This window comes from Dromiciops gliroides, chromosome 3 (genome assembly GCF_019393635.1).
Source record: "Dromiciops gliroides isolate mDroGli1 chromosome 3, mDroGli1.pri, whole genome shotgun sequence".
In the NCBI taxonomy this organism is placed as follows: Eukaryota; Metazoa; Chordata; class Mammalia; order Microbiotheria; family Microbiotheriidae; genus Dromiciops; species Dromiciops gliroides.
This window is the reverse complement of record NC_057863.1, coordinates 223139633-223158980: the sequence shown is the minus strand read 5'-3', so window position 1 is coordinate 223158980 and position 19348 is coordinate 223139633. Positions and strand designations below refer to the sequence as shown.

General features: G+C 39.4%; 1 protein-coding gene across 5 annotated transcripts in view; it reads left to right on the top strand.

Annotated features, from left to right (window-relative positions):
- The window catches only part of FRMPD4 (FERM and PDZ domain containing 4), a 775708-nt gene that overhangs the window by 579188 nt on the left and 177172 nt on the right, over nucleotides 1-19348 (top strand). The gene's annotated exons all lie outside the window — the stretch shown is intronic.

The window sequence follows — 19348 nt, the reverse complement described above, 5'->3', positions numbered from 1 at the left end:
AACCTCACTTTTTCCTCCAGAGCCATCTGGGTCCAGTGGCAAGATATACATCAGGGTGACTGGAGATGGCCCTGGATATTTAAGGCAATTGGGGTTAAGTGACTCGCCCAGGGTTACACAGCTAGTGAGTATCTGAGGTGGGATTTGAACTCATATCCTCCCAACTTCAGAGCCAGTGCTCTAACTTCAGAGCCAGTGCTCTATCTGCTGTGCCACCTAGCTGTACTGGGGATAGAGAGAAGAGAAAGAAAGATGTAAGAATGCCAAAGCCAATTGTTTCAGGGAAAACTTTGTGACTAAAGTATGTGAATGAAACTTTTCCTTCTCTTAATTCTCCTCTTCCTTAATTATGCACCATAGGATCCTCTGTTTTTAGGCCCTAAAACTCAGGCTAGTATTTTTACTATTCTAATTCTACCTAAAATGGATTAACTCAAATAAGCTATTTTTTTAAGTTGGCCTGGGAACCTGACTACCATTTACTACACTGCTTTTATGGGAAAATGAATTTTACTTTCAGAGAAATAACTTACATATGAACTTTTGGAATGCAGCCTAGTGGTAAACTTGGGTAATAAATAATAAAAGCGGTTGCTTGCATTGTTTTTAAGCTAGGAATTTAAGCTAGGAAACAGAGCTATGTTATTTCATATGAAATCTGACAGGGCCTCCACAGCTAACACATTGACTGGCACATAGTAGGTGCTTAGCAAAGATAATAATGATTCTCTGAGGGTCAGGGCTTAAGTGTCTCCACCATTCAGCTCCTTGTGGACTTGATTCTTATTACCTGTCACATTAAGATGCCATTAACATAGAAAGTCATCTCTAAAGACATTGAATAGAATTTAATTAATTTTATTGATAACAAGTCTAGCTGTGGGGTCTTTTCTACCCTAGGCAAACTGACAAACATCTTGCCCTTTTAAATCCCATAATCAGATTCCCAAGGAACAGTCAATAATCATTTTGCTTGCCAGAAATTTCATTGTTCTCTCTGATGACAAAAATTTATCTTTGTAACGGAACCTGGCCCTGGATAAAAAGACTAATTGTTAGGGCTGCTTTGGCGACAGTGGAGCTGAACAGTTGAAGAATAAATGTGATTATGAGTGAATAAGACCTGTTTGGGACATTCATTTATACAAGCCCTAGTGAGTGCTTGATTGATTGCATCCAATTTTCTAAAGCTGACTGCAATGGTTTGGAAATGTGATGCTTCTGCTTGCTTTCTTTAATGAATACTTGTGGCTTTGTGAACTGTAGTCCTAAGTTCAGTGCAAGGACAAAAAAATTAAAGGGCATTATTAAGATTCATAAATAATAATAATAAGTGACATTTATGTAGGGCTCTAAGGTTTACCGAGCATTTGACCTACATTATCTCATTTGAGTCTCACGACAGCCCTGTGAGATAGATACCGCAGATATTGTTTTCCTATTTCACAAACTAAGAGACTGATGATAAAAATAATGGAGTAATATACCTACACTCACATAGCTAATAAGAGATGGAATTAAAACACATCCCTTGGATTGATTCCAAATTTGACTCTCTATCGACTTTTTCTTGTTCCTAGTCTTTTTCAGTCATGTCCAACTCTTCATGACCCCATCTGGGATTTTCTTGGCAAAGATACTGCAGTAGTTTTCCATTTCCTTCTCTAGCACATTTCACAGATAAGGAAACTGAGTTAGAGTTAAGTGACTTGTCCAAGATCACACAATAGTAAGTGCCTGAGGTCAGATTTGAGCACAGGAAGATGAGTCTTCCTCATGCTAAGCCCAGTGTTCTATGTACTGCACCACCTAGCTGCCATATATCCATTTCACTGTTATTTATTTTGAAATTAGCTCAATAAAAAGTAGGAATTATTTTTTTAAGTTGATGAGTTTATAAATGTTTTTATAATTTGAAATTGTTCTTTTAATATTTTTAAAAGAGGTCCGAGCTTTCATTCTATGACTCTGCACAGCTCTGCCTCACTTAAATCCAATTCACTTGCAAGTCAAGATATCACCCTCCTGATGTCATTGGTCCTTTTGGAGAACAAAGGACAAAAAACAACAATCTCCATAACCCAGAGAGATAGAGATTTGATATGTCTTGTTCAATGACCTCATGCCTTCTTGGGAGAGAGAGAGAGATGTATATGACAAGAGTGATGTCTTTGAACCTTTGACAACAGTCGCACACTCAACCTTCAAAGGTTTGAACTTATTGGAGCCTATTACATTAGTACCCATCACAGCAGGGAATCCACCCTTATTCTGCTTAATCCTGAAGGGGACTTAATTAATTATATTTTGCTAGTGTAGTCTTTGACAATATTGTCAAAATGGGCTACTTTCGTGATGTAGGATTTGTGAGAAAATAATTATTAATAATGGATTTCTAAAAAAGATCAGACATCGGTTTAGTTGCTCTCTCTCCCTCACCTCAGAAAGTTCAGTTCCTGTCTGGGATGAACCCAGGGGAACAAAGGAAATGCAAATCGATTCTTTTGTTTAGTTAGAGAAGAAGCACACCCCTCTTTGGACTACCTTCAAGTCATGTCAATCAATGGAACTTAATGATGCTATAACCAATTAGCTTAGATCAATGTATGGTGACCCGCCTCTATCTAAGGAGGTTAAAACCCCTGGCCACACGAGGGTCAGCCTCTTTGGCTTTCTTCTTGCCCTCTCTCAGCTCACTCTCTTGTCTTCCTGGACCCTCTCCTTTGACTTGGAATGCTGTCTCTTAGGGGTATGTAGGTATTTAGGCCTGAAGACCTGAGGCTATGAGGAAGCTAGCAAGATAGGCAGTCAATACTTTACTAATATATAATATCAATTAATAATAAATGATTACTGTGGGCAGCTAGGTGGTGCGGTGGATAAAGCAGTGGCCCTGGATTCAGGAGGACCTGGGTTCAAATCCGGCCTCAAACACTTGACACTTACTAGCTGTGTGACCCTGGGCAAGTCACTTAAACCTCATTGCCCCCTGAACAAAAGATAATAATATTAATAAATGATTATTGCCAAAATGGGTACAATAGACATTAATTTTTAGAAAAACACAGTTTAGCACCAATAATTTAAATAACACAATTTGTTGAGAGCAGTCAAGTCTCTGAAAAATCTGTTCAATCGTTCTACATGTCATGGTCTGCTGATTGGTTTTCACTGGTACATTTAGCCTTTTAATGAAACAATGCTTCCAGAAGTATATATGGTTCAATCAAATACTACTAAAAATCATCCTGTTTTCTCCTTATTGACCATGAGCCCCGAGATAGAAATGCCTTCTGATGACTTTACTGACAACCACTTGCAGAAAAGAAGGTCAGTGCTCTAGGAGATCTTAGAGATCATTTAGTTCAACCTCCATTTTACAAGACACTCTGCCTTCTTGGGGCTTCCCTGTTGTGCTATCTGCTGACATCATCCCACCTGGAATCCTGTTTCCAAGGTCACCTGGCTTCATTCTGGATTCAGTGAGGATTCCAGCCTGCATCTTGAGACAGAGGACAAATGAAACATAACAGACTTCAGGCCTGGTTCTTGGTGCTGTGGTGTAAAAGGATGAGCAGGAAAGCTAACTCCCTTCTCCAACCCCCAACAGTTCAGTTCATGGTACCCATGTAAAGCCTTAACCTTTACCCTCTCTAGAGGCTAAGCAGGAAAGAGAGTAAGACCGCCCCAGTCTGGCAGTTTTTATTTAGTGAGGCAATTGGGGTTAAATGACTCGCCCAGGGTCACACAGCTATTAAGTGTTAAGTGTCTGAGGCTGGATTTGAACTCAGGTACTCCTGACTCCAGGGCCAGTGCTCTATCCACTGTGCCACCTAACTGCCCCCTAGCAGTTTTTAAGATGCACCAAATAGAAGGATGCTCCTCCCAACCACACAGCAAAGGAATCAGAGAAGCATGAGGCCTACATGTTAGGTGATCTGAGCATGCACAGCAAAGCCTCCCCATTACATAAAAATAGAAAGGTTGGGATTTCTCCAGGGTCATACAGGAAGTAAGAATCAGAAATTGGATTTGATCCCGGCTTCCATAATTCCAAGGCCAGTTGCAAAGTTTAGCAGTTTTCCTCTTCACCGGGCTGCTTTAACCTAGCTAGGGTGATCCATCCTTCAAGACCCAGTTCAGGTGCCCGCTCCTTCATGAAGTTGTCCCAATTATCCAGTTCTCCCAATTGTCAGTTTCCCACCCTTCCCTATCCCCATCCTATCTCTCATTGCACTTAGAAAAACAGCGAGGACTAGTTGAGAGAGCACAAGACTTAGAGCAAGAAGACAAGGCTTTCACCCCGCTCTGTTCCTTGGTAACTAGGAGATTCTTGGTAGGCCATTTGAAGTCCCTGAAGCTCCATTTCTTCATATGTAATTTTTCGGGGCCAGCTAGGTGGCACAGTGGATAGAGCAACAGCCCCAGAGTCAGGAAGACCTGAGTTCAAATCCAGTCTCAGAAACTTGACACGTACTAGTTATGTGACCCTGGGCAAGTCACTTTATCCCGATTGCCTCAAAAGAAAAAAAAAAAAGTAATTTCTCAGAGCCCTAGGGAACTAACTGTCTACAACTTTAAGTTACAAAGGACCTGTTGATCTGAATTCCTGGAGGGACTTTGTAACGGGAATTCCTCACATCTTAGCACAAGTCATGTATTCATTTTCCTCTGCTTTTCTGGACTTATAAATCCAAATAGTGGAAGCCACCAGACAATCTATAGCATCCTATTCCTTATGTATATATTTCTACATGATATTGAAGTGAATCAATTTTCCAACCAAATCCCTGTTGATAAAAAGTCTTTTTCCCACAATGCATCATTCCCTAATTTTTTTCTCCCCACCCCACTTTCAGTTTCTTTTGCCGGTTTCCTCAGGTTCTCTTTCTCCATCCCTGTTTTTGGTGCTTGCCTCTGTGACTCAGGTTTAAAGTAAGGAGAGATCCCTTCAGGCTGGGATAGGTCAGAACAGTAAGGGGAGGGTTTTATGAAGAGATAGGACTCAATCTATATATTGAATCTAGAAGAAAATGAGGAGAGAGAACATCTCAGACTTTACAGTGACGCCCTCTAAGGTATGTGTCACTTCTAGTCTCCAAATTTGGTCTTACTTGTTTTTCTTAGCTGGCAAAGAATCAATCAGGAGAGTCAATTTAGGGCCTTTTTAATGATTGATTTTGTAAGTAATAAGTAGCACATCTTCCCCCCCACCCCCACCCCGCCCTTTCATATAGCCATCCCACCCCAAGAGATAAAGAGAATTCCAAATGTATATTCCATTTTCCTTTGCTGTGAACTTTCACTTACATTTTTTGGGCTTTCACTTATGCTAAATACATTCTATTTCCATCCTTTTGACATTCTCAAATGTTCATGTTTTCTATGCCATTCCTACTAACAAAGGGCAACGGTTGGTGCAGTGGATAGAACACCATACCTGGAATCAGGAGGACTCACCTTCATGAGTACGAATCTGGCCTCAGACACTTACTAGCTGTGTGACCCGTCACTTCACCCTGTCTGCCCCAGTTTCCTCATCTGTAAAATGACCTGGAGATGGAAATGGCAAACCACTCCAGTAGCTTTGTCAAGAAAATCCCAAATGGGATCACAAAGTGTTGGACACAACTGAAATGACAAAACAACTTCCAAAGCCCAAGCTATAAACAGTTCCTTACCCACCTGCCTTACTTTGCAATGGACTTTCCTTGTTTCTTATTGCCATGAGCCTCCTTCATATGTTTCTCTAGATAGTTATTTTATATACCCCTGACAGTACAAAGCAGAGCTTATTAGCTTAACAAAACTCTTTTCCCTATGTGTACAGGAGCAGATGTGTAAAATCTGATACTTTTTCTTCCCAGATTGCAAATTTACACTGGGGTGATAAAGAGAAAAGAGGCATTATATCTGAAGAGGAAAGACCCTAACACCAGATGTGTTATGGTCCACATGTGGAGGGCTTGGTGGAAGATTAAGGATACCATCTGGTTTAGAGTATATCATAGTGAAGTTCTGGGCCATTTCTGTACACTACAAATTCAAGGTTAGCAGCACTGCAGTGATCCCTGTGTGTTTTATACATCTGTGCCACAGAAAACATTCTAGATTCCCTGGGCTTTACAAAATACTATGTAGGCCTCCAGGCCTACTTAAACAGCCTTTAATATTGTTTAAAAAAAAACCTCCAGGAGACTACGAGAATTGTGCCTGAGAGATCATTTAATATAATTGGCATTCTTCCCATTCCACAATTCTTTCATTCAACAAGCCCTCATAAAGACCCTACTGTGTGCCAATCACTGTGCTAGTTTCTGTGGATACAGAGATGAAAAACAAACAACTCTTTATCTCAAGAAGCTTATGTTCTGATTTATTTTTCTTGTTCTTTAGTAGATTAATCCTATCCAATTCTTTGTGATCTTATTTGAGGTTTACTTGGCAAAGATTCTGGAGTGATTTGCCATTTCCATCTCTGGGTCATTTTACAGATGAGGAAACTGAGATGAACAAGGTTAAGTGACTTATCCAGAGTCACACAGGTAGTAAGTGTCTGGGTCCAGATTTGATCTCAGGCCCTCCTGACTCCAAGGCCATCACTCTATCCACTGTGCCACCTAAATATCTTGCTGATTTCCTAGTGGCCCTCAAATTATGCTGCAGCTGGTTATCTTAAGGCCAGCTTTGAACATTGGGAGAGGGAGCCAGCCATTAATAGGTTATAGAAAAGAGAAAAGATAATGTTGATGTAGCAGAATCAGAGGAAAGAGAAGCAAATAGCTCAATAATATTGAGAAAGTGGAAAAGATATAGCTAATTATATTTTTTCAACACTTCACAAATCTGAGATGTCATCAGAGTGGAAACTACCTTCACCAAAGCAGGTCACAATGCCTTTACAATTTTATAGAGTATATTCAAAGGCCATGAAAATTAGGTGTAGATAGTAGAGTAGTCAAGAGAACCTGAGTTCAAATCCAGCCCTCAGAACCTTACCATCTTGTGACCCTAGACAAGTCACATAGACCTGTTTGTATCAGTTTCCTCATCTGTGAAATGAGCTGGAGAAGGACATGGCAAACCACTCCTATGCCAAAAAAAAAAAAAAAGCCCATAAAAATGGGGTCATAAAGAGTCAGAATAAATGACTTAACAACAACAACAAATTCAAAGAGTTCCTGTGGCCAATCTGATGATGGGCCTCTCTTAACTAATCTGTCTTAAGTCTTGAATTTGCGGCACAGTGCCTGAAACTCAAGTTTACTTAATTCTGTTGTTCAGTCATTTTTCCATCATATCCAGCTCTTTGTGACCTCATTTGGGGTTTTCTTGGCCAAGGTACTGGAGTGGTTTGTCATTTCCTTCTCCAGCTTATTTTACAGATGAGGAGATGGAGGCAAATAGGTGAGGTGACTTGCCCAAGGTCACACAGCTAGTACGTGTCTGAGGCTGGATTCAAACTCAGAAAGATTAATCTTCCTGACTCCAGTCCAAGTGCTCTCTCCGTTGTGCCACATAGTTGTCCAACTTCAATTTAGTTAATAATAATTGGGATTGTTTTAAATAAAGTATGTTAGTTGATCCTCACAACCATCCTGTGTATATGTGATTTTTACAAATATTATTTTCCTCATTGTGTAGATGAAGAAACTGAGAAACAGAGAATTTAAATGATCTTATCTGGATAACACAGCTGGTTAAAAGCAGAGCCAGAATATATACTACAGAATTTCTGTTTTTAAATCTAGAGATTTCTCCACTAGGATCATAGGCATAAAGCTGAAACAGACTTTATAAGTCACCTAGTTCAAACCTCTCATTTTACAGATGGAGAAACTGCAGGCTAGAGAAGCTAATTGACTGACCCAAGTTATACACAGAATATCAGATATGGGAATTTGAACCCAGGACCTCAGACTCCAGAACACTATACTATAGCTGCCTCAACTTCAGGAATACATATTTCTTCAGGGTATACCTCACAGATAGATGGATGGATGGATGGATGGATGGATGGATGGATGGATGGATGGATGGATGGATGGATGGGTGGGTGGATGGATGGATGGATGGATGCGTGAGTGGGTGGATGGATGGATGAATGAATGGATGGGTGGATGGAAGGATAGAGATAGATAGATAGATAGATAGATAGATAGATAGATAGATAGATAGATAGATTAAGAGAGAAATCTGATTGTATGAGTCAACTTAGTGGGAGGAGTCTTATCACAGTGTCTGGAACTTAATAGTTGCTTAATAAATGTTTATTGATTTATTGATCAATATGAAATTACAGGATTTGGGCACTAGTAGAAGAATAGCAAATCACATTCATATAGCACTCCATGTTAACAAAAGCCTTGAGAGATATTTTCTCATTTGATATTCATAACAACCCTTTGAGGTAGGTAGAGTTGTCTTATGTCCATTCTACAAATGATGAAATTGAGGTTCAGACAGGTTGGTGATTGGCCTAAGGGCTAATAGATAATTAATAAGTTGTAGATCTAAAATCCAAATCCTCTCACTGAAAATCCAGTGTTCTTTGCACTATGCTAAGCCATCCCACTTATAGTCACAACCTGCAAAACAAAAGTTTCTTTTCCTTCATTGCCATTCTCATCCAAATTATACTCATGCACCTGAACCACATTTAGTCACAACTGGCTATATCTAAAACAATATTAGTTGCTTAAATGTATTCAGCACTGTTAGGTTTGTAAAACCTTCCATGCTCACTGAAGAAACCACTATCACTCACCCACTTTACAGCTGAGGATAAGAAAGGTCAAGAAGCCTGCCCAAGGACACACAACCGGCAATTGTCTAAGGCAAGATTTGAACCTAACTCTAAGACCAGTGCTCTACCCACTAGACCACTGGTACCAAGACCTATTTCTTTACAGAATAGAGACATAAAGTATCCTCGATGTTACCTATCCCTAACAGGCCTAACCACCCAGACCCTGCCCTTGCCACCACACTGCTGCTTTTGTTTGCCCTCCATGCCCAAGTTAATGGCTCCTAAATGCAAGACTCCCTTTACAGACCTTTCAGCTCTGCACATAGGCCGCTGAGGACCTTGCCTATGCTAATGAGCCCATCCCAAGCCAGGAGCCCTTTTTTTAGATCTCCTCCCATGGTGAGCTGAATTAATTCTTCCTGATAGATTGAAGGCATCAGTCTCCTATTCATGCTGAGGAAGAAGTGCTGGAGGGTTTCATTGAAAACCTTTTCTGCCTAGTATGCATAGGTAGGCTGGCTATGAACAGATGTCATTCCTTTTGGAATGAAACCTGTCAAAAGCAGGACACTCAGAAACAGCTCGCTCCATTTTGTTGTACTCACTTTCTACCTCAATTAATTTGCTTGTGTATTTTCGGTTCAACAAATTCCCTGGCCTGTGTGAGTGTGTCATTCAGGGAGAAGCTGGCGGGCGAATCATCAATTTTATTCTCCTAACCTCAGCATCAGAGCTCAGTGAGGCATATTCGGCAGGTACAAAGATGCTGCCTTTTCAGCTCATTAAAAACAGGACTCAAGCTTCTTTTTTTTTTTTTTATTTCAAATACAGTGGCAAAAAGTGCTTGGCTCACAAAGGGGGAAAAAACAACTGTTTCCTTGGGAAAACTTTAGTGTGGTTACATTATCGTTGAATACAAAGAAAGGGTTTGTATTTTTAGATTCCCTGGGAAAACAGGTTTCTGAAAATAAACTTACTAATAAGGAAAAAAATAATGTAATGAGATGTTTGCATGAGAGGTGAAGACCACAAAAATGCCAGAGAGGGATTATTAAGGTGAATGGTGTTAAACTGGTGATTGAAAAGGAAGCTCCCCCACCAACTAGCTGTGTAACTTTGCCTAAATCACTTGACCCTGCTGGACCTCAGTTTCCTTAATTGTAAAACAAGTAATTGGACTGGATCAGAGGTTCCTGACCTGGGATTCACATATCTCCAAGTTATCTGCAGATAGATTTCAGGGGTTCCATGAATTTGTATTGTTGATATTTCGATAACTATGTTTCTGGGAGGGGACCTTAGGCTCCACAAGATTGCAGAAGTGTCCCATCTCACACACACACACACACACACACACACACACACACACACACACACACCATTAAGAATCCCTAGACTACTTGTTGCTTGCATTCTCAAGGGGTAGGGAAGGGGTTAGAGAAAGGGAGAGAATTTGAAACTCAAAATTTTAAAAATACATGTTTAAAAAAATAATCTCGGGGTAGCTAGGTAGCACAGTAGATAGAGCACTGGCCCTGGATTCAGGAGGACCTGAGTTCAAATCTGGCCTCAGACCCTTGACACTAGCTGTGTGACCCTGGACAAGTCCCTTAACCTCAATTGCCTCACCAAAAAAAATTTTAAAAAAAGAATCTCTAGACTACCTGATCCCTACCAAAGGAATTCCTTTCCATGGCAAAGTCCTATGTTTCCATGAGAAACATAGGTTGTGGTTCTCTTTTTAACACACAGAATCTTAAATACTGGTGCCCCCAAGTCACACAAATTGCAAGAGAGTAAAAGAAATGGTTTTGAACCCAGGTCCTCTGAATTCAGACACAACACTCTTTCTACTGCAAGATGTTACCTCTTTAATGAAATAAAGGCACTTCTTTCACTCCTAAGTACTCAATTTTTCATTCTCATCTTCCCCAGGCACTCTCAGTGACAAGAAGTTAGTCACCAAGAGAGGCATGAATATTTGTGGCTTTAATGCTGTTGACTCCTGGATAACGTTGTAAATAATCTTCTTGTAGCCTGAAAGTATTCCCGTGCCTCCCAAAATGCATGAAAGACCCTTGAGGGCAAGGGTAATACCTCTGTATTTGTATTCCCATTGCTTTTTGTTCAGTGATTTTTTTTTCCAATAATGTCCTATTTTTCCTGACCTTATTTGGGGTTTTCTTGGCAAAGATACTGGAGAGGTTTTTCATTTCCTTCTCCAGCTCACTTTACGGATGAGGAAACTGAGGCAAACAAGGTTAGGTGACTTGCCCAAGGTCGTACAGCTAGTGTCTGAGGCCAGATTTGAACTCAGGAAGAGGAGTCTTCCTGACTTCAGGCCAACACTATGGAGTCACCTAGGTGCCCTATTCCCAGTGCTTGATATATAGTAAGTATTAAATAACCATTTGTTTACTTGCTTTGACTAATGTAAACTTGTAGGAGTTAGAGAGCTAGATCTCCTAGTCTAACTCCCTCATTTCATTGGTGAGGAAAACCTAGGCTGAGAGGGGTAAGATAGTTTGCCCATGGTCTCACAAGTAGTAAGTAGCAGAGCAAGCTGGAATAAATGCTAAATAGCAGGATCTTTCTGTATTTTGAAAAGTGGAATTGGATTTCGGAGATATCTGTGCGCACATCTGCATGTGAATGAGGGGATGTGTGAAATCACTGAATTTTAAATTTGTGAGAGAACATATCCCCTGATGTCCCTTCCATAGCTAGAACTAGAATCCTATGATTCTATGAACTCAATTGCTTTGCTTTTTCTACAGATTACACTCCCATCTGCACCATGGGGCCATTCATTTATCCCTAAGTATAATGAAAAAATGTACCTACTGAGCAGAAAGTTCATTATATTTATATTACCGTGACTGAAATAACCAAGGTACAACAAAAGAGAGAAAAGACCAGTAGAACTCCAACAGCATTTGCTGCCAACCTTAGAATTTGCTCATTTATCATTGTTGTTTTGCTATTATTTTTGGACCCTTTCACCTTTTATACTAATGAGTATAAATTCATCTTTATTACCATTAGCCTTATATTTATTTCCTACTTCAAAAGATGTGGATTCCTTAATGTGGGTATCCCTTCTTTCAACAATCTTCCTTTTCAGATAGTTTCACATACTGCCTTCATCATCTCCAATGACCGTTTTGTTTTAGTTTTTTTCAGGGCAATGAGGGTTAAGTGACTTGCCCAGGGTCACACAGCTATTAAGTGTCAAGTGTCTGAGGCCAGATTTGAACTCAGGTCCTCCTGAATCCAGGGCTGGTGTTTTATCTACTGTGCCACCTACCTAGCTGCCCCCTCCAGTGACCTTCTTAAGGAGGCATGCCTTGGCTATGGTGGCTCACAGAGCCCACATCCAGCCTCTTTCCAGATTGTTAGGCTTCCATATTACCCTACCTGCATAGCATTAGAGAACCCTGAGTTACCTTAGTCACCATGAAGAACCAGATTAGGATCTTAGTGGAAACGGGCCAATTTAGAACCCAAGGATTCCCTGATTGTTCAGGGCTCCACAATATAATCCATATTTTCAAAAAGATGGGAGGGGAAGGAAAAGTCATACTTTGAATGAATACTTCTAATATATTTCTAGTATGTTTTGCATGGATTGAGGGGGGGAACTCATGCATTAGATAGTTTAAAGCCTTTGGAAAACTATTAGAAAGTATCTCAAAGGTTCTGCAAAAATCTCCTGCAACTCAGAATTTCCAAAAATAGAAATCGTCATAAAACTTCTTAACATAGATGAGACCTTAGACTTCAACTTATCCAACCCCTTCATTTTTTAGATGAAGTGAGGCCAGTGAAAGTAAAGGATTTGCCAAAGATCACATAACTAGCTGTTGGCAGAACCCACATAGGAAGCTATTTTTGCTTCTAGCAACAAGTTGTCACAACAACTTCTTGTTGTTGTCTTCCCGCTATACCATTGTATAATCCTCACAGTTGTAAAGAGTATTTTAAAAATATGTATGTATGGGGGCAGCTAGGTGGCGCAGTAGATAGAGCACCAGCCCTGGATACAGAAGGACCTTAGTTCAAATCCAGCCTCAGACACTTAACACTTACTAGCTGTGTGACCCTGGGCAAGTCACTTAACCCCAATTGCCTCACCAAAAAAAAAATGTATGTATGTATATATGTGTATGTATACACACACACACACACACACACACACACACATATATGAGTATTATAAAAAAGTCATTTTCTCAAACATTTCTGCATTCCTTTTTTATTCAATATGGAACAGGGTTAGCTTCATAGATTATTTCACAGAATTATAATTTCAGTGGATGTAACCAGAGCTTTGCCCAAAGGCACCAAATTTAGAGGATACTAATGGAAATTGCAGTTCTTTGGGATGCTACAAATAACTATTCTCCATCCTTCCTTGACCCCTTCCATCAAGATGGCTTCTTTACTAAGGGTCACACAGCTATACCAGAGTCTCTATATGCCTGATACAAGGTAGTGCCCTACCCTCTCTGCCCTTCCCTTAACACCTTTAGACACCTTTCAGGAACTTACCTCAGGTACAATAATTCCTACTTAAAACTCTGCTCCTCAGTATGGAGAGTTAAAAATTGCCAAAAGCTCTCCTTTCCTTGAAGGGACTTGTATACTGTTTTATGTTTCTTTTTGTATCCCTAGCACCTTGCACAATGCCTAGCACATAGCAGGTACTTATTGATTGATTAAGTTCAGCATCAATTTTGGGCAAAGTCAATTTCTGATGATCTACATGGTATGATTTAAGGGCTTCTGGGAATGTTCCCTGGACTAAAATATTTCTCCTATCCATAGTAAATGAAATTCTACCATTAAAGATTCATTCCTTTAGATTCTCTTCCCTGCTCCTATTTTAAAATTCAACCACACCTGGAGAGGGTAACACAATCTAATTCATACTTAAGTATTAATGACTTATCAGATCCTCAAACGGGAGAAAGGCGGGCAGGGAGAAAACTAGAGCATTGAGTCTTTAAGAAAAGTATGGAGAGTGAAAAGGAAAGAGATAGGAAGAAAAATATTAGGAAGGAGAGGTCCAAAGACAAATGTACATTAACAATGCTATTGAACACCATTACCATACCCAACAGGCACATCACCCTTTTTTTATAGGAAAGAAATCAGGACTTTCCATGATTTAATTATCTTTTAACTGCTCAAATTTCAAAGAGCTATTATTTCAACTCAATAAACATTTATTAGGAATCGTGTCTATGTTCCTTTGCCCAAACTGTCCCCCATACCCGAAATAAAATCTCTTCTAAAGGCCACCTGTTAGAATCCTTAGCCTTGTTCAGAGGTTAGGTTAGGTGCCACCTCCTACAAGCCACTTTTCCTGATCCACCTAGTTAAAGAGATATTTCACTGTCAGGACACCAATGATGTCATGCTTCCCTTCATCATGAAGACAGTATTTCAACATTTCTCTCCTTCATCCTACAAGGAAGCAAGAGGGTCATGCCTTCCATCATACAAAGGAGAGAAAGCCCTACTTCTACCTAATTTCAATCTTCTCCTAGAAGAAGAGTACCTTCCTAGCTTCAGTTGACCACCACTTTCAGACAAAAGGATATTGTCATTTTTTTTTCTTAAGCAGCTGCTCCTTCTGTGTCAATTATCATTTGTAGGGGAGGCGGGGTGGGGCAAGAATAGAGGTGGTTGATATAGAATTCCAATTCCCTGTGTGGCCATTGGTCGGTAGCCACATAAACCATCTTGAGCCCCTTTCAGGGCTGTAAGGCTCAAGTTACATTTGGGAACTAGCCTGCACCTTCTCCCCACCAGACCTGTCATCCATACCTACATTTTATCTTTTTTTTTTTTTTTTTGCGGAGCAATGGGGGTTAAGTGACTTGCCCAGGGTCACACAGCTAGTAAGTGTCAAGTGTCTGAGGCTAGATTTGAACTCAGGTACTCCTGAATCCAGGGCCAGCGCTTTAACCACTGCGCCATCTAGCTGCCCCACCTACATTTTATCTTAGCCCACTTACTGTCTCTTGGAGGAGAAAAGAACCTGATTCACTTTTAGCTCTTTCTGGTTTACTAGAAACTCCTGACACTAGGAGTTATACATAAATGATTCTCCTTCACTACATGTGAGAATTTTTCTACCATTCTTTTTGCTTGTCAGGATTTTCTAACTTTAGCTGAGCAAAAAAATAAATGCAAGGTGAAGTATTTGAGTTGATAACTCACTTATCAATTGTATACAAGGAGAATCTTCTGACAGTTCCCATTCCATCCCCACCCAAACCTCCCGCCACCTCTTTTTTTATTGCATTTGAACCATATGCTTGGCCAGATGGTGTACCCACATCTTCTAGGGAATTATAAAATGACCTTCTTTAAAAGATTTTCTCATTGGAAAAGATTAGAGAGAAAAAATTGAATTAGCTCTGAGGCTGTTATAATCATCTTGGCTTTGATTTCATTGAGAGCAGAGTTCTCATTTTCAAGCTGGTCTCTTAGTCCAGGACATAAAAGGTGAGATTTGAAAAAAAAAAAAAACAACAGCATTAAACTTGAAGTCAGGATGCCTTGGTTGTAGTTCTGCATTCCACAACAGGCCATGTGACCTTGGGTAGGTCACAGACTCATAAGATCATAGTTTTAGAGGTAGAAAGGAAGTTAGATCCAACTCCATTTTACAGATTAAGAAAACTGAGGCCTAGAGAGATCAAGTGACTTGCCCAAAGGCACACAGTTAGCAAATGGCAGAGCTAGGATTAGAACCAGGGGTGGGGTGGATCCAGTTCAAACTGACTGAAAAACCTGACTGTTAATTTTTCAGTGTGAGCATTTACACCTTGGAAATTGACAGCTGCTGCAAATGAGGTCTTGATTCATCATCTTGTTGATTGTCTGGCCTTAAGAAAGTGATAGAGAAAATGTTAATGCTAATGAAATGGTAAATATTAATGGTTAATGTAAATGAAACTGTTAAGAATGCAAATTAAACTTAAAAGTCTATGCAGCTGTACTGCTTTTTTTGTTTTTTCCAGAGAACTAGTTGTTAAACTTTTACCAGCACATCCCTGATTCAAACTCAGGTTGTTTGAGTCAAATCTTTGTGACTTTCTACTGTACTACATTTTCCCTTAAATTATTAGAAATAATAGAAAATATAGAGATCACTTATTTGGCAAATTAGGAAAATTAGACCCATGAAGCCAAAATGACTTGTCCATGCTATTCAGGCACAGTTTGAGCCTCATCTTCCTCATCTGTAAAAATGATAATTACGTTGATTTTGATTAATGCAGCTCAAGATTTCTATATAAATCAAATGATGAGGGATAGCTAGGTGGCATGTTGGATAAAGCATGGGCCCTGGATTCAAGAGGACCTGAATTCAAGTCCAGCCTCAGACACTTGACACTTACTAGTTGTATGACTCTGGGAAAGCCACTTAACCCTCATTGCCCAGCACAAAAAGGAGAAAGAAAGAAAGAAACAAAGAAACAAAGAAAGAAAGAAAGAAAGAAAGAAAGAAAGAAAGAAAGAAAGAAAGAAAGGAAGGAAGGAAGGAAGGAAGGAAGGAAGGAAGGAAGGAAGGAAGGAAGGAAGGAAGGAAGGAAGGAAGGAAGGAAGGAAGGAAGGAAGGAAGGAAGGAAGAAAATGATGACCTGACTATAAAAAATATTGTTTTATACTGTTACATTTGATCTATGACTATTGCACCAATTTGTAAAAATCAGTTGGCATTTTTCTAGAAAGATAAATTCCATTTCACCAAAAGACCCTCAAAAATAGCATCAATTAAGGTCAAAGGAAATAATATTTGTAAAATGCTTGGTACACAAAGTAGGAGCTATATAAATACTTATTCCCTTCCCCTTTTCATATCCTGACTTGCAGGATTTCAATTTAGCCAAGGCCTAAGGCCTAAGTCCTAAGGACTTTGAGAATTTCCATTGTAGTTAGAAAAATAACCACAGACAAAGTTACACTGTTCCTTTTTATTATACACATAATTCTATTTGGTGCTTTCCACATTCAAAATGTACCCTCATCCATTTGGAATAAAGAAAGGCTTTTTTAATGGTATGAGGGAAGGGAGGGTTTAAGGGTAAAAACTGAAATGGGGAATAGGAAGGGAAGGAAACTTGTGAAGGGATGATATAGCTATTTTGTAATTAACCACTACGATAGAAAAAAAACGTTGGGGTATTATCATGATACTTGGAATCTTGATTTGGGAGAACAAAATGATCCCAACCCTAGGGTCTTGTTTGGAATTGATTAAACTTTGATATGAGGTGAATGATTAAGAATAAGGGTCAAAATGAAAGAGAAGGGAGTTATGAAAGAAGGTCATATATTATAGATCCACCATAAACAGTTGACCATTTGGACCAAATAGTCACTAATTACACCCATACTCAAGCTCTGGGCTCATTGGCTTCACACTGATTTCTCTTTTTTTTTTTTTTCCTGAGAAGATGAGCAGGGCATCAGAAAGGTTCTCCGGGTAATCCTCAATTTTCCAGTGGGTAATATTCCTAGAAAACAACACAAAAGCAAAAGACATGGATGTTGATAACATTGAACTTATGGGAAAGAGGAAATTAAATTCCTAGGACCACCAAAAACTGTAATCTCTTACTAGATATTGCTGAAAATACACTTTTATGCACACAATTTTTGTAGCAAAACATTAGTTCTGATAATATGCACTTTTCCTAACATAGTAACCATGAAATAACCAATAATAAAATGCAAGATGGAAAATAAAATTTGTAACATGCAAAACATTTTTTCTCACAAGCAATTCTCTAGAATTCTGTGACCTTTTATACTATCATCTGAATTAAAAAACCACACGATTTCAGATAATACTCACTTTTCTACAAAATCTACAGTACCATAAATACTATAGAGCAAATAAAAATCTTAAAATATATATATATATATATATCAGGGTAATGAGGGTTAAGTGATTTTCCCAGGGTTACACAGAGAGCAGGGGTCAAGTGTCTGTGTTCAAATTTGAACTCAGGTCACCTAGCTGCCCCCAAACTAAAACATTTTTAACCTGAATCTTACCTTCCACCATGTCAGATGGAGATGTGAGGGTGTTGTACTGTATACTATACTGGCATAAACCTCTCTACCTTGGCTGCCTTCTGAAAACCAGGGAAAAGCTGCTGGGACTTGAGAGTTCTCAACAGCACTTTAGAGTCCAAAGGACTTACACTATGCTTTGGGGGTATAATTACAACACAAAACTTGAGTTTTATAGGCAAACAATGAAAATATGTAACAAATGCACAGGAAGCTCTTTACAATGGTAGGGTGATCAAGACCAGTGAAGTGCCCACTAGGCTCCAAGCAGCTCCACACATTTACACATTGCACCCGTCATTTTTTTTTCTCTACTATGCATAGCCACAAATGGATACTGTTGCCAACATGATAGCAAAAATGAATTGACTAATGAAATCATATGAGTGCTTGAAATCTGGAAAGCTAAACACCTGAATATTGAGAATTGACTGTATTTAGAAAATGTGTCTGTCTGGGGCTCCATCATTCCTATCCCTCATTCTGATTCTGAGCATACAAGACCGGCGCTAAGACCCATTGTCACCACTCGAGTCTCACTAATTAACACTGCACAGAGATTAGATCCAAACATTTGTAATCAGATGGCCTTTCTTCCTTCTGTGTACCCCCTACAATTCTCCAGCTGCTTGGGCTGAACATGATAACTGATCCATGCTTTGTTCTCTCTCATCCACACCTTGTATTATTTCATTTCCTTAAAAACCATTGTTTTTTCTTGATGTTTGACCAGGAGGGCACACTGCCGGTATTTTAATGCTGTGATGAATTCTGACATTGTGATAGCCTGAGATTATGTCGTTTGTGTTTCATTCAAAATGAAAACATGATACAGCAAAAATTCCTCACAGTGCTGTAGCTTTCATTAGAATGCAGGTCGATTCACAGGTACCCTAAACACACACACTAAATTCACTGTCTCATTGTAACACAGACAGCCTCAAATGGATTAGTCTTGTTCTCTTCCACCAGTGCTATAATGAGTTCAACTTCATTTTTCTGCAGTGCTCATACTTGGCTTGCTAGAGATGCTGGACTCTGAGAAAAATAAGCCTCCCAAGGTGTAGAGTAGAGCAGTCTAAGTTGGGTTATATATTTGGGTACAGAAAAGAATGTTAGAAAGTTAAGAGATCACCATATCTGTAAGTTTCTCAATTTAGAGATGAAGCTACTGTGACTCACAGAAATAAAGTAACTTTCCCAAGGTCACAAAGTTGGTCATTGTGGCTGATCTTATCACAGAATAGAGAGAATTACTTTCTTGTGTTTAACTGATTTAATTCTGTACGGTGCATACAGAAAATATATATGAAGTGGGTTTTAATGGACTTAAAATCCACCTCTTTTGTTTTCTTCTAGAACAAATGAAGAGCAGATTCTAGAGGAAAACTGACAGCTAGACCAAGCTAGGAAAACAGAAATGCAAATAACATTTTGTAACTGAAAAAGCACTGTAACAATATGGGGTATAGGGACTGGACCAAGGATTTCATCAATGTGGGA